The 22,935-nt window shown below is 41.0% G+C and overlaps 1 protein-coding gene across 5 annotated transcripts in view; it reads right to left on the bottom strand.

Annotated features, from left to right (window-relative positions):
- The window catches only part of TRAF3 (TNF receptor associated factor 3), a 114,064-nt gene that overhangs the window by 60,717 nt on the left and 30,412 nt on the right, over nt 1–22,935 (bottom strand). For 3 of the 5 annotated variants that reach the window (XM_058567753.1, XM_058567756.1, XM_058567758.1), the window contains exon 2: nt 12,083–12,214. The exons of 1 other annotated variant lie outside the window; for it this stretch is intronic. The gene's annotated coding sequence lies outside the window, so the exon portion shown is untranslated. Of the gene's footprint in view, nt 1–6,464; nt 6,621–12,082; nt 12,215–22,935 lie in introns of all 5 variants that reach the window. One more of the 5 variants, XM_058567754.1, reaches the window with a different exon arrangement.

Here is a 22,935-nt window from a genome sequence, read left to right as displayed (position 1 = left end):
TAGCTTTTCAATGTCTGTAGGATCTGTAGTGATATCCTCTTTTACATCCCTCATAATGGCAATTAATGTTTTTTTCCCACTGATGAGAGATTTTTCTGGACGTAATATACATCTTCAACTTACCAGTTTACCTTCAAACACTTCAAGTATAGTAATACTATACTTCCATTTCTCCTCTCCCATCCTTTGTGATATTGTTGTCATTTAGTTACCTCTATGAGTATTATAAGTCCCACAATACATTGTTATTTTTGCTTTAAACAGTCAATTTTTTAAAAAAGATTAAAACTGAGAATATTTACCCATCTATTGATCATTTCCAATTCTTTTCATTCCTTTGTGTAAAAATTTCTATCTGGGATCATTTTCCTTCTACCTGAACTTCCTTTAAAATTTCGCGTCGTGCAATTCTGCTGGCAATAAATTGTCAGCTTTTCTCTGTCTAGAAATTTTGATTTCACTTTCATTTTTGAAAGATATTCACTGTGTACAGAAGTCTAAACTAACAGGTTTTTTTCCTTCCGGCACTCTAAAAATGTCACTCTGTTGTCTTCTGGCTGGCACAAGTTCTGACCAGAAGTCTGCTGTCATTTGTATCTTTGTTCCTCTGTAATGTGTCTTCTTTTCTTCTCGCTGCTTTTTAAGATTTTTTTTTTTCTCTTTATCACTGGTTTTTCAGCAATTGGATTATGTGGTATCTTGGTATGGTTTTCTTTGTTTACTCTATTTGGAGTTTTGGAGCTTTGCAGTTTGTAGTTTTCATCAAATTTGGACATTTTTCAGCCATTATTTCTTAAAATACTGTTTCCATGCCCTCCTCTTCTTCTGGAACCCCAGTCACACATATCTTAGAACAGTTGATTTTGTCTCACAGGTCACTAATGCTCTTTATTTTGTTCAGTCTTCTACATTCTTTGCGCTGTATTTTGGATAGTTTCTATTGTTATGTCTTGAACTGCACTGATCTTTTCTTCTGTAGTACCAATTTGCTGTTAATCTCTATACTGCATTTTTCATTTCAGATATCGTATTTTTCATCTCTAGAAGTTCTATTTCAGTCTTTTTTATATCTTTCATTTCACTCCATATGCTCATTTTCCTCTACATTCTTGAAAATGTGCAACTTATTCATAATAGTTATTTTAATGTCCTTGTCTGATAATTCCATCATCTGTTATTTTTGTCTGTTTCTATTGATTGATTTCTCTCCTGGTTAATATCATATTTTCTTGCTTCTTTGCATACCTGGTAATTTTTATTAGACGCTGGGCACTGAAATTTTTTTACATTGTTGGGTGCTGGATTTTACTGTATCCTTTTAAATATCGTTGAGGCTTTGTTCTGGGAATGTAGTTAAGTTACTTGGAATCAGTTAGGGCAGGTCTGCAGCAGTCTTTTAGTCTAGAGCTAATTTAGCCCCACTACTAACGTTAGATACTCTTCTGAGGAATCTACCTGATGCCCTAAATGAAAAAGCGGCTCTGAACTACCCTAACAAAGATTAAAAAACAAGCCTTAAAAGGAGCTAACTGATACCCTGGATGTTGGGAACACAAACTATCTTAGCCCTGGGTGATGTCCACAAACTGTTCAGTCTACTCCTTTCTAGTGGTTCTTTGCCTGACTGTGAGGTGTTTCCTCTCACGTATGTGCAGATCAGTGCTCAGCCAAAGTCTTAAGCAGGTCCTTCTGCAGATCTCTGGAGTTTTCTAAGTAGATCCCTCCTCTCCTATACTTTGCCCCTCAAATTCTAGCTGTCTTTGTCCTCCCCAAACTCTCATCTCTGTTTTGTCACTTCAGTAAGGCTGGCGGGCTCTGTTTGGCTTCTCTCTCCCTGTCCTGTTATGTGGAAATGGACTCTAGGCCAGGATTGGCAAACTGTGGCCTGAAAGCCAAATCCAACCTGCTACCTACTTTTATAAATAAAGTTTTATTGGAGCACATCCACACCCACTGATTTACACACTTAGTATGAAAGCAGCCACAGACAACAGCAGAGTTGAATAGCTGTGATATAGACCATCTGGTCTGCAAAGCCTAAGATACTTACTATCTGGCCCTTTACAGAAAAAGTTTGTAGACCCCTGATCTAGAGAATAAGCTGGAATAATCATAGGCCTCATTTCATTTGTTTCCCTTATTTCAGGGAACACAGTCCTAATCCGCCCACTGACCAATGTTTGAAAACTGTTGTTTCATATATTTTGTCTGGTTTTCAAGTTGTTTAAGATGGGAGTCAGGTTTGAGACTAGGGTGAGGCGAGTGAGGCACTTGCCTCAGGTACAAATTTTAATGAAGTGCCAAAAAACTCAGTAATAGAGATAAAATCAAAATTAATGCAAAAAACCCATGAGAAACAAAATATTCAAATTTAAAATAAAGATAATATCAGTAACAGTGGTGAGCCAAGTCATATTGGAGCTGAGGCAAAAGGAAAAATCATGAATACGGATCCTGTCTTTAGTTAAAATTTGATTTTTTTCATCACGGATTTTTTTGCACCAAATTTGACCTTTTTTTAAAGTATTGCATTAAAATGTTACTCTCAATTACTCAGTTACTCGACTTATTAATCTCAATTACTGAGCTTTCTGATGCCCCCTTAAATTTTGCACCAGAAGCAAGTGCTGTACTCACCCTACCCTAGTCCTGGTGGAGTGTAAATCTGATCCCTGTTATTCTATCATGGCGGAAAGAGAAGACTCCAGGAATAACTTTCTTACTAAGCAGAATCACACTAACACGTTATAACTACAAGAGTTTATCAGAACTGGCAAACTAAATGTTTTGTTTCTCAGAGATATCTTAGAAACAGAAAATGCTTCAATGTGAAACACTATTTGCAACTAACAGTCTTATATGTACATGTTCCCACACATACCCGCTTTGTAGACAGGAAAGTACTATGAGAATATAAAAACTTTCTTAAAATTACTAAATAAATATATGCACAGAAAAATATTGTGACTGAAAAAGAGGACTGTAATTACATAATATCCAGGCGATACATTTACATTATGAGGTATACCAAAACCACCCATCTGCAGCAATTGCTACCAAGTCAATTTACTGACTGGTGAAAGTAGATGCCCAGTCTCCAAACACATTAGTTCAATTAAAAGAAAATCAACCAGTAAACTTCCTTTCCTGATTTTGCAGGATTACCATCCTTCTGAAATTAGCCAGCTCATTTCCTAAGTATTCCCAACTCCCATTCCTGTCTAATAAATGTGGCAGGAAAGCATCAGGCAAGCAAAAGGACCATCTCATCTATGTGAGAATAAAAGAGCTTCTACATATAAGCCAATCTCTACATATTCTCTACGTTGTGTATTCCATTTTCCAAGGCACAGGTGCAGAAAAATGTTTTCAAATGTAATGATCAAAAAAAGCTTTTGTTCTTAATTAAAAATTTTATGGTATTAAGTTTAGTAAAGAAACAAAGACTATGAAATTAAAAGTCATAATTTTTATAAAGAAATACAGGCATACCTCAGAGATATTGTGTGTTCAGTTCCAGACCACCACAATAAAGCAAATATAGCAATAAAGCAAGTCACATGAATTTTTTGGTTTCCCAGTACATATAAGTTATGTTTACACTATACTGTAGTCCATTAAGTGTGCAATAGCACTATCTCTAAAAAAACAATGTACATACCTTAATCAAAAATACTTTATTGCTAAAAAATGCTAACCATTATCTGAGCCTTCAGCAAGTCATAATCATTTTGCTGGTGGAGAAAATGCAAAAGCTGTGAAGCACAATAAAACAAGGTATGCCTGTAGTCTGGAACGCAGGAAACTCAAATTAATTTAACAATCAGACTCCTTCAAATTCATGAAGCACCCCACCCCCGTCCCTCCCCTATCTGTCCTTCTAACCTGGCCTTGGGTGTGAGTCTACCCCACCCAGCTTGGCTCAACAGGCCCTCCCCTGCCAAGACCCTGTCACCCTCATCATAAGGGTGGGCTTGCAAACTAAGCTCCACTTGTCCCCTTTCTCCTCCTGTGTTTTTTTACTCCTTCTCTCCCACTCCCTCCACTGTTCTGTCAAACACTTCATCCTCAAGACTTCATTCAAGTGCCTTGACATTTACTATTTACACTAAACTCAAAGTTTTTCACTAAACTTTAGCGTGGGGATCATGCTGAATTTATCTCTGTTAGCTCCCCCCAGCACCTAATAAGGTGCCAGGCATGCTCAGCAGGCACTTGCTTTCTGTGGAATTAAACTCCTCTAAGCATCTTTCTGCAAACCTTTGCTTTCCAGATTAAAGTGACCCTCCTCAAACCCTAGTCTATACTATAAGGACGCCCATCATAACACTTACAAGCCTGTACTGGCCTTGCTTCCTTTTCTCTCTCCCACCTGACTGTTACCTTTCTGAAGACAGAAATGTGTGTCCTTCAGATTTGTATCCTCAGCACTTAGAAAGTACCTACCACACAGTAATCATTCAATACATATTAGTCACAGTTATTATTAGTTATTATTAACTTATTTCTAGTGTTATTCATTTATTCCTCACAACTCGACAAATACTTTTCTCCTTTTTTTCTCCTCCATTATAGAAATGAGGAAATTGGAACACAAAGATTCAGTAACTTCTCAACATTACACACTAGCAAATGGCAGAGTGGTCTGCCTCTCAAGTCCATGTTCTTACCAACTGTCTGTTATCAGACAGTGACTGCATCAACAAAGGCATGCTCACTGACTTGTGATGTGCTAAGAGTCAATAAAGATTTATGCTATAAAATCGGATTTGCCATTTGTACTCTCAAATTATCTTCAAAAGGTTACCCAATGGTCCAAATCCCTTCCTGGACTCTTGAGGAACTGAGGTTTAGCAACTTGCTCCAAGTCAGAGTCACCAGGACTGAAACTCAGACCTCAAGGATCAGTGCTCCCTCCATGGCGACCTGGCCACAGTATTCTCAACAACTCTGACACCTGCAAATTCAAATCCTGGGCAATCAATTAATTCCTTAGCAAGAAGCAAAATACATACCTCGAAATTCCCAAAACATCAATAATGCCTAAGAGATGCATCTGTCCCTTTTTAAAACCAAGTACCTTTTTTCATTGTTTTGAATTTCAGTATTGATATCCCCAGGGTTTATTTATTCCCTTAGGACTAACATATGACTTTCACAACCAGAAGCACCAAAGACAGCACCTTTAGCTGAACCAAGTAAGGCCATTTCTGACTTGAAGGAAGGTATTGGGATCTTGGCTAGGCTAAAATAAATTTTCTCACATTATTTAAATAATTATTTGCTTAGTTTCTAGCTACTTTAATATGAGAATAGACTAGAATTACTTAGCTTACTTTTGAAAAACATTATCCAAATGGATTTGAACAAGATGAAGGAAAGAGTTAGTTAAGAGTGAAATGACTACCCCAAGCTACTGAGTAATAGTCAAAATTATTCTTGGGTGAAAGAAGCCATGTTTTGGAACTATCATGCAGTGGTGAGTTTGGTTTTGTTTTTGGCACTGTGATCGGTTTCTCTGAAGCCTTACTCTCCTGAAATCACGATCAAACATCCACCACCACTGCACACCTACTTTAGCCCTAAAATACAAAATGTCAGACATATTTTTACAGATAGATAGAGTCATACTGAAAATTTAAGATATCTAGTGTAGGGCCGGCCCCGTGGCTTAGCGGTTAAGTGCGCGCGCTCCGCTGCTGGCGGCCCGGGTTCGGATCCCGGGCGTGCACCGAGGCACCGCTTCTCCGGCCATGCTGAGGCCATGTCCCACATACACTAACTAAAAGGATGTGCAGCTATGACATACAGCTATCTACTGGGGCTTTGGGGGAAAAATAAATAAATAAAAATTAAAAAAAAAAAAGATATCTAGTATAGTATTTCTAGGATCTCTTTGAATCTAATATTCTTCATGCTACATAAACCCTCTAGAATAAATTTACTTCCTAATCAAATGTGACCCCCTGTTGCTAAAATTGCTAGACCCACCAGTACAGTTTCCTAAATGGCATCCAGCTGATCATATTATTTTAACTTAGAGTTGTATAAAAGTGTGAAACCTTTCCAGGTCACCCTGAAAATTTCATCTAATTGGCCTTTCAAATAAACTCTATTCTGCAATGTTGGCCTTTGCTTAATACAGTTATGATTCACTGCAGTTTACTCAGTGAATTTATTTTAAATAGAGATTCGTTATGCAACATCAAATCTCTTAGGTTTCTCCAAAAATTAATCAATATTTTGAACATAAAATATTCTACTGTTAACATTTTTATATGAACAAAATGGTCACATTAATAAAATTTTCTACTAGAATAATATGAAAATAAATCTTTACTTGCAGGTTAGAGCAGTGCTGCTAAACAACTCCAGGACAGACTGAGCAAGCCAGGAGAGCCCAGAAGAAGGGCAGGGAACAAGCACCTTCCCACACTGTAGCTCTGCAGTGCCCAGCACCACACCTTGCACACAACACCTGGCTCAGTCCTAGATGGTTCAGGGCAGTTGCAACCAAAGCTAGGCTTGTCTGATCCCAGGGTCCATCTCTTTCCACTCTCACAAGTGCCCAATAAATATTTTCATTTTCGAATGACAGCACCCTTCCTCCAATCTGGCACCTGTCATGAGGAAAATGAAAGAGAATTTCCTATAAATTAAAATATCAAATGCACCAGGGCAGGTTTTACTAATTTCTCAAAACTACCTCATTCTCCTCAAAAATCTCTATACTCGAATTAGAAGTATCCATTTAAATTTGCTACCCCTCACAATATATTGTTCACTTACATGAAAAAGAACTTGAGGGAAGAGCAAAAGAAGGACGGACCCATTTAGGACATAAAAAGTCATCTATTCTTAGTTGTTTCCTACTCCTTAGAGGAGGGAGAAAATAGAAGTATTCAATAATTTAAAAAAATAGTAAGTTAGTAATGGAAAAAAGATTTCTTGGTGGCATCAGAAAACACTTGAGAACTTCTGACAGTTCTCAAGGAGGGGTTGACACAGATCATCACAACCATCTTAGAGCAAGACTCTAGTATCCAGTGCTCATTTAGTCATTCAACATGTATTCGAGTGCCTAGGGTGGGGCAGGCACCTGCAAGAAGGGGACAAGAAAGACAGGGCCCTGCCTTACAGAGCTGACCACCCATGGGGAAGGGGACACAGCACCAGTAACTGTGTGTGTGTGCATGTGCGCGTGTGTGATAGGAAAACTACAGAAGGAAAGCACATGGTGAACACATCAAAGACACCATTTATGTCGGTACAGGGAAGGTGTCCCTGAGGAGAGGATGTTTAAGCCATAACCTGAAGGATTAGTAGAAATTAACTATTTTTGGAATTCTCAGATTTCAAAATTATAAACATAGGTAAATGCAATAAGAAAAATCAAGTGTTTAAAAAGTAGCTCAGTACTGAACATCAATTCAATATCTCATTTTATAGGTTATATAGGAAAAAATTCCCATTATAATCCTAGGGTACCAAACTTTTTGCTGTACTCCTGCTTGATATTAATTAATGTATATACACACACACAGATATATCAAGCACAAAGATATAAATATATGTGTGTATATATAAAATAACTATATTACATTGATAAATATTAGTGCTTGATAAATATTAATTGAATGACTGGGTTGGTGGCCAGAGCTCAGAAAAAGCATTTGTTAAAAAGACACTTCTGGGGTCTGCCCACTGGTGTAGTGGTTAAGTTTGCACACTCTGCTGTGGCGGCCCGGGGTTCGCGGGTTCAGATCCTGGGCACGGACCGACACACTCCTCAGAAAGCCATGCTGTGGCAGCATCCCACATACACAATAGAGGAAGACTGGCACAGATGTTAGCTCAGCAACAATCTTCCTCAAGCAAAAAGAGGGAGATTGGCAACAGATGTTAGTTCAGGGCCAATCTTCCTCATCAAGATTAAAATAAAATAAAATAATAAAATAAAATAAAATAAATAAAATAGAATAATAAAATAAAATTATTTAAAAAATAAAATATAAAATAAAATAAAATAAAATAAAATACTTTTCTTCTCACACTTCTTTTCCAAGCAACAAACTAAACCTCCATAGCAATTCACTTCCAGGCATTAAATTACATTTCAAAAGTATCTTTACTAAAGCTGATACAGGAGCTGTTTTTCAACGACTCAGAAGCCTTGTTCTAAAATAATATCATAAACAGAATTTTTAGATGAGCAAATCTGGACGTAGGAAATGCATCTGTTTTACAAAATTTGTAGCTGCAAGTTGTAATAAACCATATAGCTCATAATGATGAATGATAAAACTGTCCAGCAGTATTAGACATTTTTCAAACCCCAGGCAGAATAAAGAGGGAAACAATGTTCTCATGACTGTGGATTTTGAGTTACGGTTCTAAGCTAAGAAAGACTCCTTTACTCTGGGCAACAAGACCCATGGCTGAGGTTAGAGGAAGAAGGTCATCCCACAGAAGGGGCAGGGGACAGCCCCAGGCCAATGAGAATGACAGGGCAGGGCAGGCTCACCCAGGAGAGCTGCACAGGAGTCCACGGACCTGGGCTCTGACAGTCTCCTCCACGCCCTGGGGCTGGGTTTCAGTGAAACAGAGAGGTGGGTAGGGGGCACTGAACAAGATTATTTCCTAAGGTTTTAACATTTCATAACCTATGTCTCCAACAGCCTAGAAGTATTTCCTAGAGGTATTTCCTCACGGTGTGGCAAACCACAGCCCCATCCTAACTCTTTCTTTGCAAAATGTTGCAACTCCATCTGCTGCATTCAGGGACACAGTTTCAATGCAATAGTGGAGTCATTCAGAAAACAGAAGTCACCTCGTGATGTAGATGTCTTATGGCTGAGCACAAGCTGCCAGGGAAGCATGTAAAAGGGGAGCCTAATCCAATCTGAGGGTCTGAAGACCCTCGCAAAATAATCCTAATTAATGAATTTGCCTGTGAAATGCCATTTTGTAACATATGTAGGGCTTATCTAAGTATGAAAATTGGTCATTTGCAATCGAGTATCATTTTTTTTGACAAGATACTGTCCTCTTTCAATTAAAGTAATTTTTATTCTTCTAAGCCAAAGAACAATTTTAATGAAATTATACTGTTGAATTCATTTTTAGTTTATCACAGGCTTCTAATACCAGTGCCTGATTCACTTACCATAAATTAGTGAATACTCCTCCATCTGGACTTGAACAGTGGTGAACAGTCAAGAATGTGCTGTTTTTTTCCTTTGGGGTCTTATCTCATCTAAACTACCTAGGGAACTCAATGCCTTGCTGTTTGCAAAGGCACTTGCTTTAGAGACCTGATTAAGTTAGACCCTTAGGCAGGGCATCTAGGTTACATGATTCCTCCTATCAAGAAATAGGAGTGTCCCCCAAGATCTAAAAGCAGAAATCTTTCTCAACCTGAAAGGTTACTTCTAAGACTCTTTTGATGTAGCTCCCTATTGAGAGAGGTAATTTAACTCTCTCTAACCTAAGTGTAACAACACATTTGTCCTGGGTTCTTTATACAGGGTCAAAGGGAAGCTTCTAAAGACTGCATTCTCAATCTCGTTCTCACCCTTCCAGATTTTCCCATATTTTATCACATGCCTACTAAGCAATGGGATTCAGACGCTACTAGACCTGCCCACTGCCTTATTCCTTCTCTGTCATCCTTGCCCACCATCCCCAAATCTGCGACGGCCCTATTCCTTTTCAGGGGCTCCAAAGTTATTCAGACATTTACCGGGTTCCTATCAGACACTGAGCTGGAGATTCACCGCAAGAGAAATGTGCCTCTTGCCCTCAAGGAGCTCTCAGTGTAGGGGAGTGGGCAGGGGCTCAGTACTGTGAGAATGCCCTAACTGCCTTGTAACCTGAGCAGGAGACAGGCAGCATAAGCAGCATCTGTGTCAGGACCAAAGACCAGACAGGTGGCACAGACATGTTCACCTAGGCCAGGGGCAGGCAAACTACAGCCCACCGTTTTGTAACTAATTTTACTGGAACACGGCCATGCTCATTGGTTTACATATTATCTACAACAGCGGAGACACAGGATTGGCCACAAAGCCTAAAACTGTCTAGTTACAGAAAGAGTGTGCTGACCCCTGGTCTAGGTCGTTAGCAGCCCCTTCCTCTTTGGGCCACGACTTTGCTTCTGCCCATGATGTCCACCTTTGCACGTGCGAGTGTAGAAATGAAACGGTATGTGCCACAGGAGGGCAGACAGAGCATAAGTACGTGATGCCTGGCAAGGGGAGAGTGCACAGGCATGTCATGCACCCGAATTTGCCCAATGCTCACCAAATACCCTTGTGTTCCATTATCATCCAACAGAGACACTGCCCCGAGATGTCCTTCCCTATTTGTAGCATGGTCTCTGTCCCTCAAAACTCTTTCCTTATGTCCCCTTTTATGAAAACCCAGTTTAAAGCCCACCTCTCATCAAAGACTCAACATGAACTCCCATGCACATAAGAGATGCTTCAGAAGTGCTGCAGCCAAACCCAACTTCAACCTGTCAGGTTATCCACTTCACTCTTCAATTTGAATTCATGTATTCAATAAATACAGCCCACGTGCCTAACAGATCCTAGACGCACAGTACCACAGTTTAATATAATGTACAGTAATCCTAATCTTTCATTTTTGTTTGTCTGTTGAGTAAATTAGATGACAGTCTGATCATAATTTCCGGGTGATTAAAATGTTCTGGATGCACAACTGGGAATACACTAAAAACTACTGAATTGTACACTATAACATGGCAGAGTTTATGGTATGCAAATTATCTCAAAAAAGCTCTTATTAAAAAAAATTTTTTAAGGCTAATTATCAAAAAATCCACGAATTTCTTATGCTTTCTCTCTCTGGCATGTAATAAAATGCCATATCTACTAACGGTGAATGAAAACACTAAGGATTCTAGGCTTTATAATAAATTACCCCAAAATGGAGTGACATAAATCACCACTTGTCATGATCAAAGGTTCTGTGGGTTGGGGATCTGGACAGGGTACAGTGTTGACAGCACATCTCTGCTCCAGAGTGTCTGAGGTCTCAGCTGGAAGGTGAGAAAAGTGGAAAGCCAGAATCATCCGACAAGCCACTCACTCACATGCCAGTGGGCTGCTGACTGGGGACCTCAGAATGGTTCCTTGAGGGCCTTGCCATGTGGTCTTTCTGCATGAGCTAGTTGGGCTTCTTTACAGCATGGTGGCTGGCTAGCCCCAGAGCAAGTATCCAAAAAGGAGAAGTCAGGCAAAAACTGTACCCTTTTTTAAGACCTAGCTTGGCAGTCACATGGCATCACTTCTGCCATACTACTGGGTGAAGCAGGTCACAAACCTGGCCCAGGTTCACAGGGAAGGAACAGAGACCCCCACCTCCTGGTCAAAGTCCCACTGTGAGAAGAATACATAGGATGGGAGATCTCATTGAGGCCACTTAGAAAAATACAATCTGTTACCCTAAGTAAGTTCTACAAGAAAAATACAATCTGTTACCCTAAGTAAGTTCTACAATAAAATCTCAATCTTCTTGAAGCCTGGCAAATTAAAAATTTAGGTTAACTGGCATCTGGCTAAAAATCAATTTGTATTTCAAGCGTTATAAGCTGAACTTCTTATTAACTGTAATAAATAACCTGTAACTTGTAAGCTGTACCTAATAGTACTATGTTGTTTTGTGCTGGTAAATACAGTATTGTGACCTTGATTTAATAGGTGATGATTCAGGTTCACCCCCAAAGTCCACTGGGCACTCAGTTTCTCTGAAAAATACCAAAAACAGGCAGAAGTGTAGCTGTTGAGCCAGAATTTATCTCGACACTCAGGCTGCATGCTCTGGTGCCCAGGGCACCGATCTCTCATCGTAGCACATGGCCTGAGGGGCAGAGGCTGTGCCCTTTCCTCCTCCCTGGAAGTCTCCAGCACACTGAGTATAAGTTCAATAAATAATGGAAGAATGAAGAAAGAAAACGTAGGAATTTTTCAAACTATAAATTAGAGAGCTCTATTCCTATTATTATCATAGGCTTCTTTTTGATAAAAGGAAAGCAAAAAACAATGAACTGAGAGCAAACCTCTTCCGTCAGGAAAGTGATCCTTAGGAGAATAGAGTGCCAGCAGCCAGGTTTCTGATCCTAGATCTGGTTCTGACCTGCTTTGGGACCTTAACCAAGTGGCATAACTTCTTTGAGCCTCAGTTTCATCATCTGTAAAATAAAGGGATTGAATTAGATGAAGATTCTTAACTGAGGCCTGTAGGTGAGTCACTGCAATATGCCCACTGATGTGAGCCTGAAAAGTTAACCCTACCTTCAAGTTTAAAGTTTAAACCATATGATCTGAATGTTTATTAACAAAGAGAATGAATTCTACACGAATGTGAAATGTTCTCTGGGAACCTTGCCGGGCCATCTCTTAGGAGTTCCTCCCTCAGCAGCCATCATCATCCCCAGGGCTGCCTCAGACCTCAGGCCCTGTAGGCAGCCAGGCTGTCTAGATGCCTTTTACAAGATATTAACAAGCAGATATTTCAGTCCCATGCAATCATGATATTGATATAGTTTAAATGCACAAGGGGAACTGGTTTTCAAAGAAACTATGCTTATACATTTCTAACAAACAGCAAACAATCCTTTGGTAATGAAGATAATAGGCCTCTGTTTATTATTTTCACAAGTTTGGCATTTTGAACATGGGGTTTTTCTAACTTGGGCCTTCCTCTCCAAAACCAACCATCATCATATCCTGGAAACAGAAATGCACAGAGCTGCCTCCCTGAAGTCAGGCTCTCTTAGAGCTCTAAGGTGTGTTACTGGAAAGAAGCTCTTCAGATGGAGAGAAAGCTCTGCCAGAACCACACCAGCACACAGGGCTGAAACTATACTTTCAGGATGTCAAGGACTGCCAGCCCTCAGGAGGCGTGGATGTGCCAGCCCATTCTACACTGCCCACTGACTGAGGTGTTGGGATATTGCACACACACAGGCTAGTTCTCCAACCTGAAGTTCAAAACCACCTCTCAACCATAGTCTTTGCCAGGAACCAAGAGACCAAGGCAGATGTCACCAGAGAAAGAACTGAGCTGAATGGACAACTCTGGTAAATGAAGAAAAAGGATGTACTGCACATGGGAAGCTGAATTTATTTACACTAATCATGAATGCAGGCTCTCAGCTGGAACATCTCCCTTAAAACGCCAGAAGGTTTAGAACCTATTCATAAGCTTTTCAGAAAGCATGCAGTTGCCACGGTAACCCTGACATTATATTTCTTGGTGTTAGACATATAAATTACCACCCATAATGCATTTAATACAGTTTGGGACCACCAATTCACAGCAAAATAAACCTGAGTTCTGACTCTCAGCCTCCCTCTTAGATAAACAAAGAGGAGCAGCTGGAGGTAGTATCCAGCTCACCCCAGGATCAGCACAGCACTCCACACATCCGAAAACGCTCATCTGAAGGCAAACAAGAGCTAAGGATATTAGACTTCATCATCCACCACCATATGGTGGAGATTTTGTAAAACAAAATGTTTCATGCCAGGTTAACGAAACTGCCATTGCTTAAGGTAAAGAAACAAATATATTACGTCCATATCCACATCTCTGGAATCTGACCATGTTTAGCAAGTCAAAGAAAAACCAGATCTCTTTAATCAATATTTTATTTGTAAGGCATTTGTCAATACTAAATAAAATAACTGTTCAAATGTCCAAACGGTCCTTAAGAAAACAAAGTTTTATTTCTTAGGTACAGAAAAGAGCTATTCAATCATAATTCTTCACCTTCACTAAGGATATTCTTAAACATTTAATACGTATTATGCATGATTTTTAAAGTCCCTTACCTTCTCATAATCTACCATCTGAACACAGAGAAGAAAACAAAATTACTGTGCACAGCTGCAAAGGCATCTTCAATTTTACATTCCCAGGAAGCCCACTGCATCAGTAACTTAACAGAGCTGCTGCAGACCATGCCTGTGCTAGCCACAGCTTTCACAAAAATCGCTTCCGTTCTTATCACTAAACGGCTAAGTCCTGGGGAGTATTACCTTCATTATCTCCTCCTTCAGACTGCAGGCCACGGTCAGCGGCTGTGAAGGGGAGCAAAAGACCTCACCACCAGTTGTTTCCATGTTAACAGAGACTTTGGTAACCGCTGCATTGCAGTCTTTCTGAAAGCTACCAACCTCAGAAGCAAGATCGCTGGAGAGTCTCCCCGGCAGAGGAAGCTGCCTTTTAAATCACAAAGATTTTGTAAGAATCTCTAAAAAAATGTTGCAAACACCTGGAGGGGCATTTCTAGACCTCCAATCTGTTTCCTAAAGGCTGACTGGTTTGTGGTTTTTACTGGAGGATGGTTTTGACAATTTATTGTGCTGGATAAGAATGCTGAAATTAATGAAATGTGTATGATGACACACCATCTTTAATGCTCAAGTACTCCCTGTGAGAATCCTGCACATCTGCTGCTTAACACCAGCTTTAAAGCCCCTACTGAGGAGCTACTGGGAATGAACCATGACTTTCATTTCAGAAAATGCAAGTACACTAAGCACTTCTAGCTCCTCTGTGGGCAGCAATCACCTTGAACACCCAGCTACCTTCACAGTATAGTAAAAAGCATTATGTGGTTGGAGCACTCGAAATATTAAACCATTGACCATACAACCAAATTCAGAAAAAGAGACCTAAAATAGTGGCATGCTTACTAAGTGATCTTTAATTTTCGTCCATTCATTCAATACATTTAGTGAGCATCAATCACATGCTGTATGTGAAAGGACACGCATAAGGCAAACCTCACCATCCTGATGGTTACAGGCACTCCAGTGGGGAAGACAAAGGGAGAACAGTCTTCCCAAACGTGAGGACTTCTAGGATGAAGAGGGCCAGCATACCACGGGAGGCAGAAGTGGAGCTAGTCTGGGGATCCAGGACAAGGTTCTATGAGGAAGGAACATTTAACAGGAGCTAAAGGATGCGCACTCAGCTGGGAAAAGGGCGAGATGAGGGGAGAATATCCTCAAAGTGGTGTACTTGTTCCTCCGCATGTCCTGGTGAGTTCTCAGGAAGAGTGTGGGCAGGCTCCATACTGAAGCCCATCCAACCCTCAGAGCAGCCCCGATCGGGCACTGCCACCACCAAAACTGACAGGTACCTGAGCATCCAGTATCTGAGGCATACACTTGCCCAAGGCAGGTGGGACCAAGTGAAGGTGGCAGAATCTGACCCTAGCAGGGCGGCTCTGTACTATGCTATACCACTACACCGCCCCTCAATAAATAACAGCTGTCTTCTGGCAATTCTGGTGACTACCTCCTGACAGGGATTAGTGTCTAAGTAGCGTCCGTTCAGATGTGTTTTGTTCTACCCTACATTTAGTGCCCAGCCTGACAATGAACAGGTGCTCAGTAAAGGATTGGGTGAACGAATAAACAAATTAAGGCATCTACTGGTCACTCCCTCATTCTAGTAATACCAAATGATCTGCAGTATCCCTGCAAATATTATACTTTTCTCTCTGATGAGAAGAATCCTCTGCTTTGCCTTGCCTCTGTCTACCTAACTCCCTTCACACCTCAGGCTCCAGAATCTTCTCCTCCAGGAAGTCTGCACTGACTATCTTTCCACCCCTAGCAGCAAGGGCCCTTCCTCTGAGCTCCTGTCGTTCCTAGTAGTTACCACACTACATGGAAGTGACATTTCTGCATCTGACCCCTGCCAAAGCCCCTCAAGGGCAGTCACTTTTGTATCTGCAGTACCTGGCGCACCACTGTTGTAGCTAGTGTTCATGGAGGGCTCCCCATAGGTCAGCCACCACTGCTCCACACATGGAACTCACTAGTCCCTCTGTGAGGTAACTAGCAGCATCATCTCCATCTGACAGCTGAGGAAACTGAGGCACAGAGAAAATAAGTTACAGTGCAGGTGGGAGAGCCAGGATTCAAACCCAGGCACCAGAGGCCACACCCTAACCACCTGCTACACTGGTTTTTTAGGTACCCAACAAAAGTCCATTAACACCAACTGGAAAAGATGATGCTTCCCTGGGGCTTTACTCATGGGAGCTGGATGGATCAGATTTATGGAAATGCTGCAGTCTTCCTACCCTGATCTCTCCCCAGAAAGATGAGATATGAATAAATGTTTTAGTCCAAACCAGATGCACCTCATGTGCAAATTCCTGACTGACTGGATAATCTCACAGCATGAGGTGGACCATCAGAAGGGAAAGTAGAAAGAGGCAGCGGGAGGAAATTTCTCTTTGCCACCATTGTGCTTTATAGAGACTCACTAGAGTGGTTTAACAGCCTCAGAGGAACTTTTATCAAATGCCTCTGGCCACATTTAGGTGCCAGTCTGGGCACTCCCCACAGAAAAGTCTTCGTAGAACTCTGCCTTTCAAATCAGGGATCAAGGCTGGTTCTCTGTGGCAGTCTCACCCCCACCAACCCCAGACAGCTGCAGTGTTGTAATATGACTCTTCCCCTACTGATCTGTCAGTTCAGGGACCCTGGACTTGGGCAGCCAGAATCCTGCACTCTGGCCTGTGGGCATTCCCAGGAGGGTCTGGAGGAGCCAGCAGGGGTCTCACATCAAGATTTTTGTGACTCCTGGAACAGACAATGCCTAGAGAGGTAGAGCAAACAGCTGACCTGGGGCTGAGACCCTCCCTGCACCGCTCAGCAATGAGAACTCCTTTCAGGGTAGTGCACAATGGAGAGAGACCGGTGAGGGGCCTCTCAGGCCAGTGGTGCAAGACCAGAGAGAGGTGGTAATGAGGAGGAGCCCGCTGCAGGACCATTCAAAGCACCTTCCAGGTCAACCAACTGAAAACCAAGGACAGAGACAATGTTCAGTGCATGGGAGCCAGGTCCAGGGGCTGTAAAAGACCAGGTCCCCACTCACCTGTGGAGTGGCTTCCTATTATCTCCACTTTACAGATGAGGAGGCAGCAAGGCTCAAACAGGAGAAATAACTTTTCAAGTGCACCCCTGGGTGCTTAAGCAATGCGGCCTGGCTGTTAGCTGTCTGGTGCTTTGGACTTGGCATAACAACTCCTGGAGAGGGCAGGGCCTGGTCTCCCCACATCCTGCCTCCTCTCAGCCCACAGCATGGGGCAGAGCAGAAGGGGCACTCTGTGTCCCTCTGACACTGACTTCTCCCAACCAATTGCTCGCTCTTTCTGCATTTGGGATCTCTTGTCTATAGAAAAGGAGTAAGACCTATCTTAAAAACCTTACAGAGATGATTTGATTTTTAACTGATATAATTCATGTGAGAGGTTCCTGAAAGTACAAGCTTCTCAAAATGTAAGGCACAAATGTTACAAAATACAGCCAGTATCCACAAAGTACTCAATAATTTTTCCAAGCTTAATTCAGTTTCAATACATGACAAGAGACCTAAAGGGCTCTCACCATTAATTGGAATGACCATGGCAGAACCTGCTCCTCTATTGAACAGCAATAATGAAACTCATAATCTAACTCAGGCAATTAGCTAATATCGTTAATGTACGTTTACACGAATTTGATACAAATTATGGATATATTCCTTACAGGTCTCATTTGGACATTTAACAAAATGCTCAAGAGTATCACTCTATCTTAAGGTGTTTATTACTTCAAAAAGAGGCAACTTAGTTACCAAAATTACCATGAAAAAAGCCACAGGAGTGAGTGGTATACTGCCTGAGGGGAAAATACACAGACAAATCATTCACAGTCACTCCCGGTACTGCTGGGGCTAAAGTGCAAAGGGTGTCCCCAAGAAGAAGCTGGGAGAAAAACATGAGAAAAACATAAAATACAGACAGGATTTAGTTGGCCTGGATACAGAACAGACTTAATTATCTGCCAAAAATCTAATAGGATACTTATTTGATAAGATCTTGTGATGACCATTAGATGTAATCTGGTCTTAGGAAAGAAGGATATTATAATTCTGGCTGTTTCTCCAGGCAACAGGGGGTCCAGGGGCTTCAAGCATGAAACAAGAGTCACCAGGTCACCAACCAAGGTCAAAGAAGCCCCTACAAGTAGCAAAGCCTCTTTACAACCTTATACATGGCAACGTGAACAGTGTAGGTCAAAGACACATCAAAAGCTGATGCAAACTCCTAGGTATACATCCAAGAGAAATGAAAAGCTGTGTACAAGAACTTGTACACAAAAGTTCCTAGCAGCATTATTCTAACAGGCAAAAACAGGAGACAACTCAAATGTCTATCAATAGACTAATGAATACATAAAATGTGGTCCATTCATACAGTGGAGTATTATTCAGCAACAAAAAAGAACAACCTACTGATACATGCTGCAACATGGATGAATCTTGAAAACATTACGCTAAGTGAAAGAAGCCAGACACAAAAGGCTATATGTATGATTCCATTTATACGAAATGTCCAAAATAGACAATGGTTCCCCAACTCTGTGAATACATTAAAACCACTGAACCAGATGCTTAAAATAGGTGAACTATATGGTATGTGACTATTTCAATAAAGTTATTTTTTAAAAAGTTGGCACAATCAAGCCAAAGGCCAAACATGTGATAGTTAACGTCACTTAATGAGATGCAGCTCACCTTCTCAATTAAAGAAACAAAAGAAAGGAAAATGTTAAGAGTCTTCATTATGTCCCACAAAACACGTTATTTTCGGGGGCCCTTCCAAATAATTTTAAATAGGCTTCTCACTGTTCAAAAGAACTCATAACTGTTCTTGGTAACACTTTCTCCCGAAAATCTCAGAGTTCAACAAATTTTCAAGAAAAAAACTGATTTCAACTTCAATGTAAAATATAAATCACACACGGGCCGGCCCCGTGGCTTAGTGGTTAAGCATGCGTGCTCCGCTACTGGCGGCCCGGGTTCGGATCCCGGGCATACACCGATGCAACGCTTCTCCGGCCATGCTGAGGCAGTGTCCCACATACAGCAACTAGAAGGATGTGCAACTATGACGTACAACTATCTACTGGGGCTTTGGGGAAAAAAAGGAGGAGGATTAGCAATAGATGTTAGCTCAGAGCCGGTCTTCCTCAGCAAAAAGAGGAGGATTAGCATGGATGTTAGCTCACCCAAAAAAATCTTTCTCACACACACACACACACAAATATATATATATATAAATCACACATATATTCAAATACAGCACTTTGAAACACGAGGGAGGAGCATCACTAGGAAAACTATCTCCTCTCCCCCCACCCCCTTCCCACACACACAGTGTTCATTTGCTGAGTTCTTCCTACTGTGAAATAAAGATGAGCACTTTGCACTTTGGTTTTTAATACCCGGAAATATTTACAGGACTTGAAGTCAATAGAGTCAAAGAATACACATTTATTAACTGAACATAAAACTCATAAAAACAAAAATAAGCCTATGTATAAAAGAAACAACTAACTGATTTATAGAAAGCCTATATCTTCTAAACCTAACAAAAGAGCTTCCAACTCACTCCCACTGCTATCTGTCCATCTCAAAGTCTTCAACAATCCAACTAACAGAAAGCAATGTGGTAACCTAAGCACAATTTTGTAATTGGCTAAAATCGTCATTACAATAATGTGTTTCTATTTTCCGCCGGAAGAGAATCATGTCTACTCACAATTCACAATGAGTCAACCAGTGTGTAAAATATTTTACATAATGGGAAAATTTATTGTGACCCAAAAGTTCAGTGCGTTCTCATTAAGTTACCAGAAATTACAGATGTGAAGATACTTCTGTTAACTTAACCAAAATCAAGAAAAGAAACTACTTTAGACATGTACACATTTTCGGTTTGGTAGATCTAATTTTTTTTACACTACTGTATTTCAAATTACTCAGGTTGGTAAATTTGTTTAATACCGAATAAAGAAAATCTGCATGTTGACAACATAGGTAATTTTAAATTGGTTTTGACACTGCGTCACTGGCTAGCAGTGTCAAATTCTAAACACCCCTATGGTGAAATGGTTTTTCCAAAATTATGATACCATCTAAAGTGTTAATGGAGCCTTCCCATTGTGCCTCACTGTGAATAAAAAACTTCTGTGGAAAATCTTACAGTGATGCATCCATTTAACATTTTCCCACATATTACATTCAGTCTTTTTTTTAAATAATCCCAGTGAAAGAAAATATTTAAGCAATTAAAACACACAAAACTTTTCTATTATGACCTTTTTAAAAGCCCTCAGTCTTCTATAATACTCTAAAAGCCACACTTGAAAACCGATATGTTTATACATGCAATACAGATGCAAACATTTTAAACTACATATCTATTGATACACACACACCCTAAGAAATCAAACATTTTCAATTCATAAACATAATACATCTATAGCAAAGATAATGCCACTGGATACTTTTTATGTTATAGGTTGTTCCCCAAAAAAGGGTAATTATAAAACACAGAAGGAGTCTCTTTTAAACCCTGTTAAGTAAACTATTTGCAAATATTAACCACAAAATTCTGGGTGATGCCACCTTGTCCTGCCAGCATTACTCACTCATAAAATCCCAGAATGTGTCTTGAAGGAAGTTTTTACAATACAAACTCTATTCTTAATCATCTTAAAATGCAAAAGACCATTCTCATAAGTCTCTTTGAAAACAGTAATACCTCTTATAAAAATCTTAAAGACTGAAAGCATGTTTCTAATTTAGTGTCATGGCTCATTAAATCTTAAGTCAAGTACCTTGGACAAATAATTCTAAATTGAAAGAATAATCTTTTTTTTTTTTTTGTGAGGAAGATCAGCCCTGAGCTAACATCCGTGCTAATCCTCCTCTTTTTGCTGAGGAAGACCAGCTCTGAGCTAACATCTATTGCCAATCCTCCTCCCTTTTTCCCCAAAGCCCCAGTAGATAGTTGTATGTCACAGCTGCACATCCTTCTAGTTGCTGTATGTGGCACGCAGCCTCAGCATGCCCGGAGAAGAGGTGCGTCGGTGCACGCCTGGGATCCGAACCTGGGCCGCCAGCAGCGGAGCACACGCTCTTAACCGCTAAGCCATGGGGCCGGCCCTGAAAGAATAATCTTTAATATACATGTTCAGATAAGAGTTAATACAATCTACGTAATTTATCAAAGGCCACAGAAAAACTTTAGAAATAATAGAGTGACATCTGCTTCAGGAACAAACTATTTAGCCCTATATCTTTTTAAATGCTTGAAATATGCATATTTAGACATATTTGAGTATTGGTTCTTCATTTTCTAATAAAAAAGGGCAGGCTTTCCTGAAGCCTAGCAATTAAACATTTTTTCAAAATGCAAGCACCATTTTAGAAAGCATGTAAATTTTTTTAATTAAAGATGTCTACCTACACCAAAAATGCATCTTAAAAACATTAAAAGAAAACTATACTCATATTTTAAAAGTCAGGAAACATATATGAAATCCATCTCATGTTGAAAACTCTTGGCCCATCCAAGAGGGAAGAGTGTGAGACTGCAGACAGTTCAGTCCCAGCGCGGAGGACCTCAAGCGTGCTCTCGTGCAGCCTCCAGGCTTGATTCCACACCAGAGAAGGGGACAGAGGTACAAAGGGGCAGAAATGGGAGATAACGCGCCACACAGTGCCTTGTCTGGAGCCTCACTCTCTACTCCTTGAACTCCCGCAGCCAGACCCGACGGAAGGGGATCCAGGATGAGCCAGAACAGCCCCTTTCTACACTCTCTGCCTCGCAGTGCAATGCCCTTCCTGCCAGCGCCCTGTGCAGCACACCTGAAGCAGTCAGCACCTGTCCTGCACTCTTCTCAAAAGCAAATGAGGGGTGGCAGCAAACGCCAGTACCCAGCAGCAGTGCCTTCCAGATGTGTGCCCGCTTCACACAGGAGAGCAGGTGCATATATTCTTCCTTTGCATTTCCAGCATTCGGCATAATACCCAACAGACCCTCACTAAAACAGGTCCACAACCCCTTGTCTGTGATTCGGATATCTCAAAAGCTCTGAAAACACGTTCATAACTCATGGGGCGGCAATCCATGGTCTCTGTCCCACTTAGCACCAATAGTCATTTCCTTTGCTGAAAAAACCTTAGTGTTTGATTACAAGGTGCTGGCTAAGATGTTCCACGATATATGGCATATTCACTAATTCCATTCTAAAGTCTCAAAACTTCCAAACTCCAAAAAGCCTCTGGCCCCAAGAGTTATAACGGATGGTTAAATGACAACAGGACAAGCACTGGCTGACAGTGACACATGAGCCCCATTTAATGGCGAGGAGACAACAGCAACCTAGATTAAAAGTCCAGTTTTACACATTTGTTCATTCTACAAGCTTTCTGAGTATGAGTGTGCCATACCCCTCACCAGATCTGGATATATTAGGCTGAAAACAAGACTACAGTGCCTGCCTTTGTGGAACTCGTTGACTGCAGGGGAAGACCAACAAGTAATAAATGAACGCTCCTGTCACACTTGGCAAACACAAGCTGTGGTTGGGGGATAAAGGCAAAGAAGGTACCTACACAGACACTTACAGAGGAGCGATGCAGAGGGTGGTCAGCGAAGGTCTCTGTACCCAGTGACAGAGGAAGCTGGCCTTTAGGAATGGGGAGTGCTGCGGGCCCAAGCAGGTATGCCCCTGCTCTTGGAATTCCAGACAGGGTGAGGGAAAGAGCCGGGGCCACATGATGCAGGTCAGTCCACGAGGTTGACTGGGACGCAAGGGGCATGTGACCTAGTCACACAAATAAACCAACTACAAATCAAGCTGCCTGCAGGCCTCAGCCACCTCATGTGTCAACAAGAAGAGGGCCCAGACCTCTCATTTCTCATGTGCTCCATTCCATGAAGTAACTCTGGGATGAATCAAACTGTTCACAGCACTTTCTACTAAGAAGGTTGAACCTAAAGGCGGGGGTGGGAGCACAGACTTAATCATACTAAAATTATATAGAAAG

Source organism: Diceros bicornis, chromosome 24 (assembly GCF_020826845.1).
Source record: "Diceros bicornis minor isolate mBicDic1 chromosome 24, mDicBic1.mat.cur, whole genome shotgun sequence".
Classification (NCBI taxonomy): domain Eukaryota; kingdom Metazoa; phylum Chordata; class Mammalia; order Perissodactyla; family Rhinocerotidae; genus Diceros; species Diceros bicornis.
This window is presented reverse-complemented; position numbering and strand designations above follow the sequence as displayed.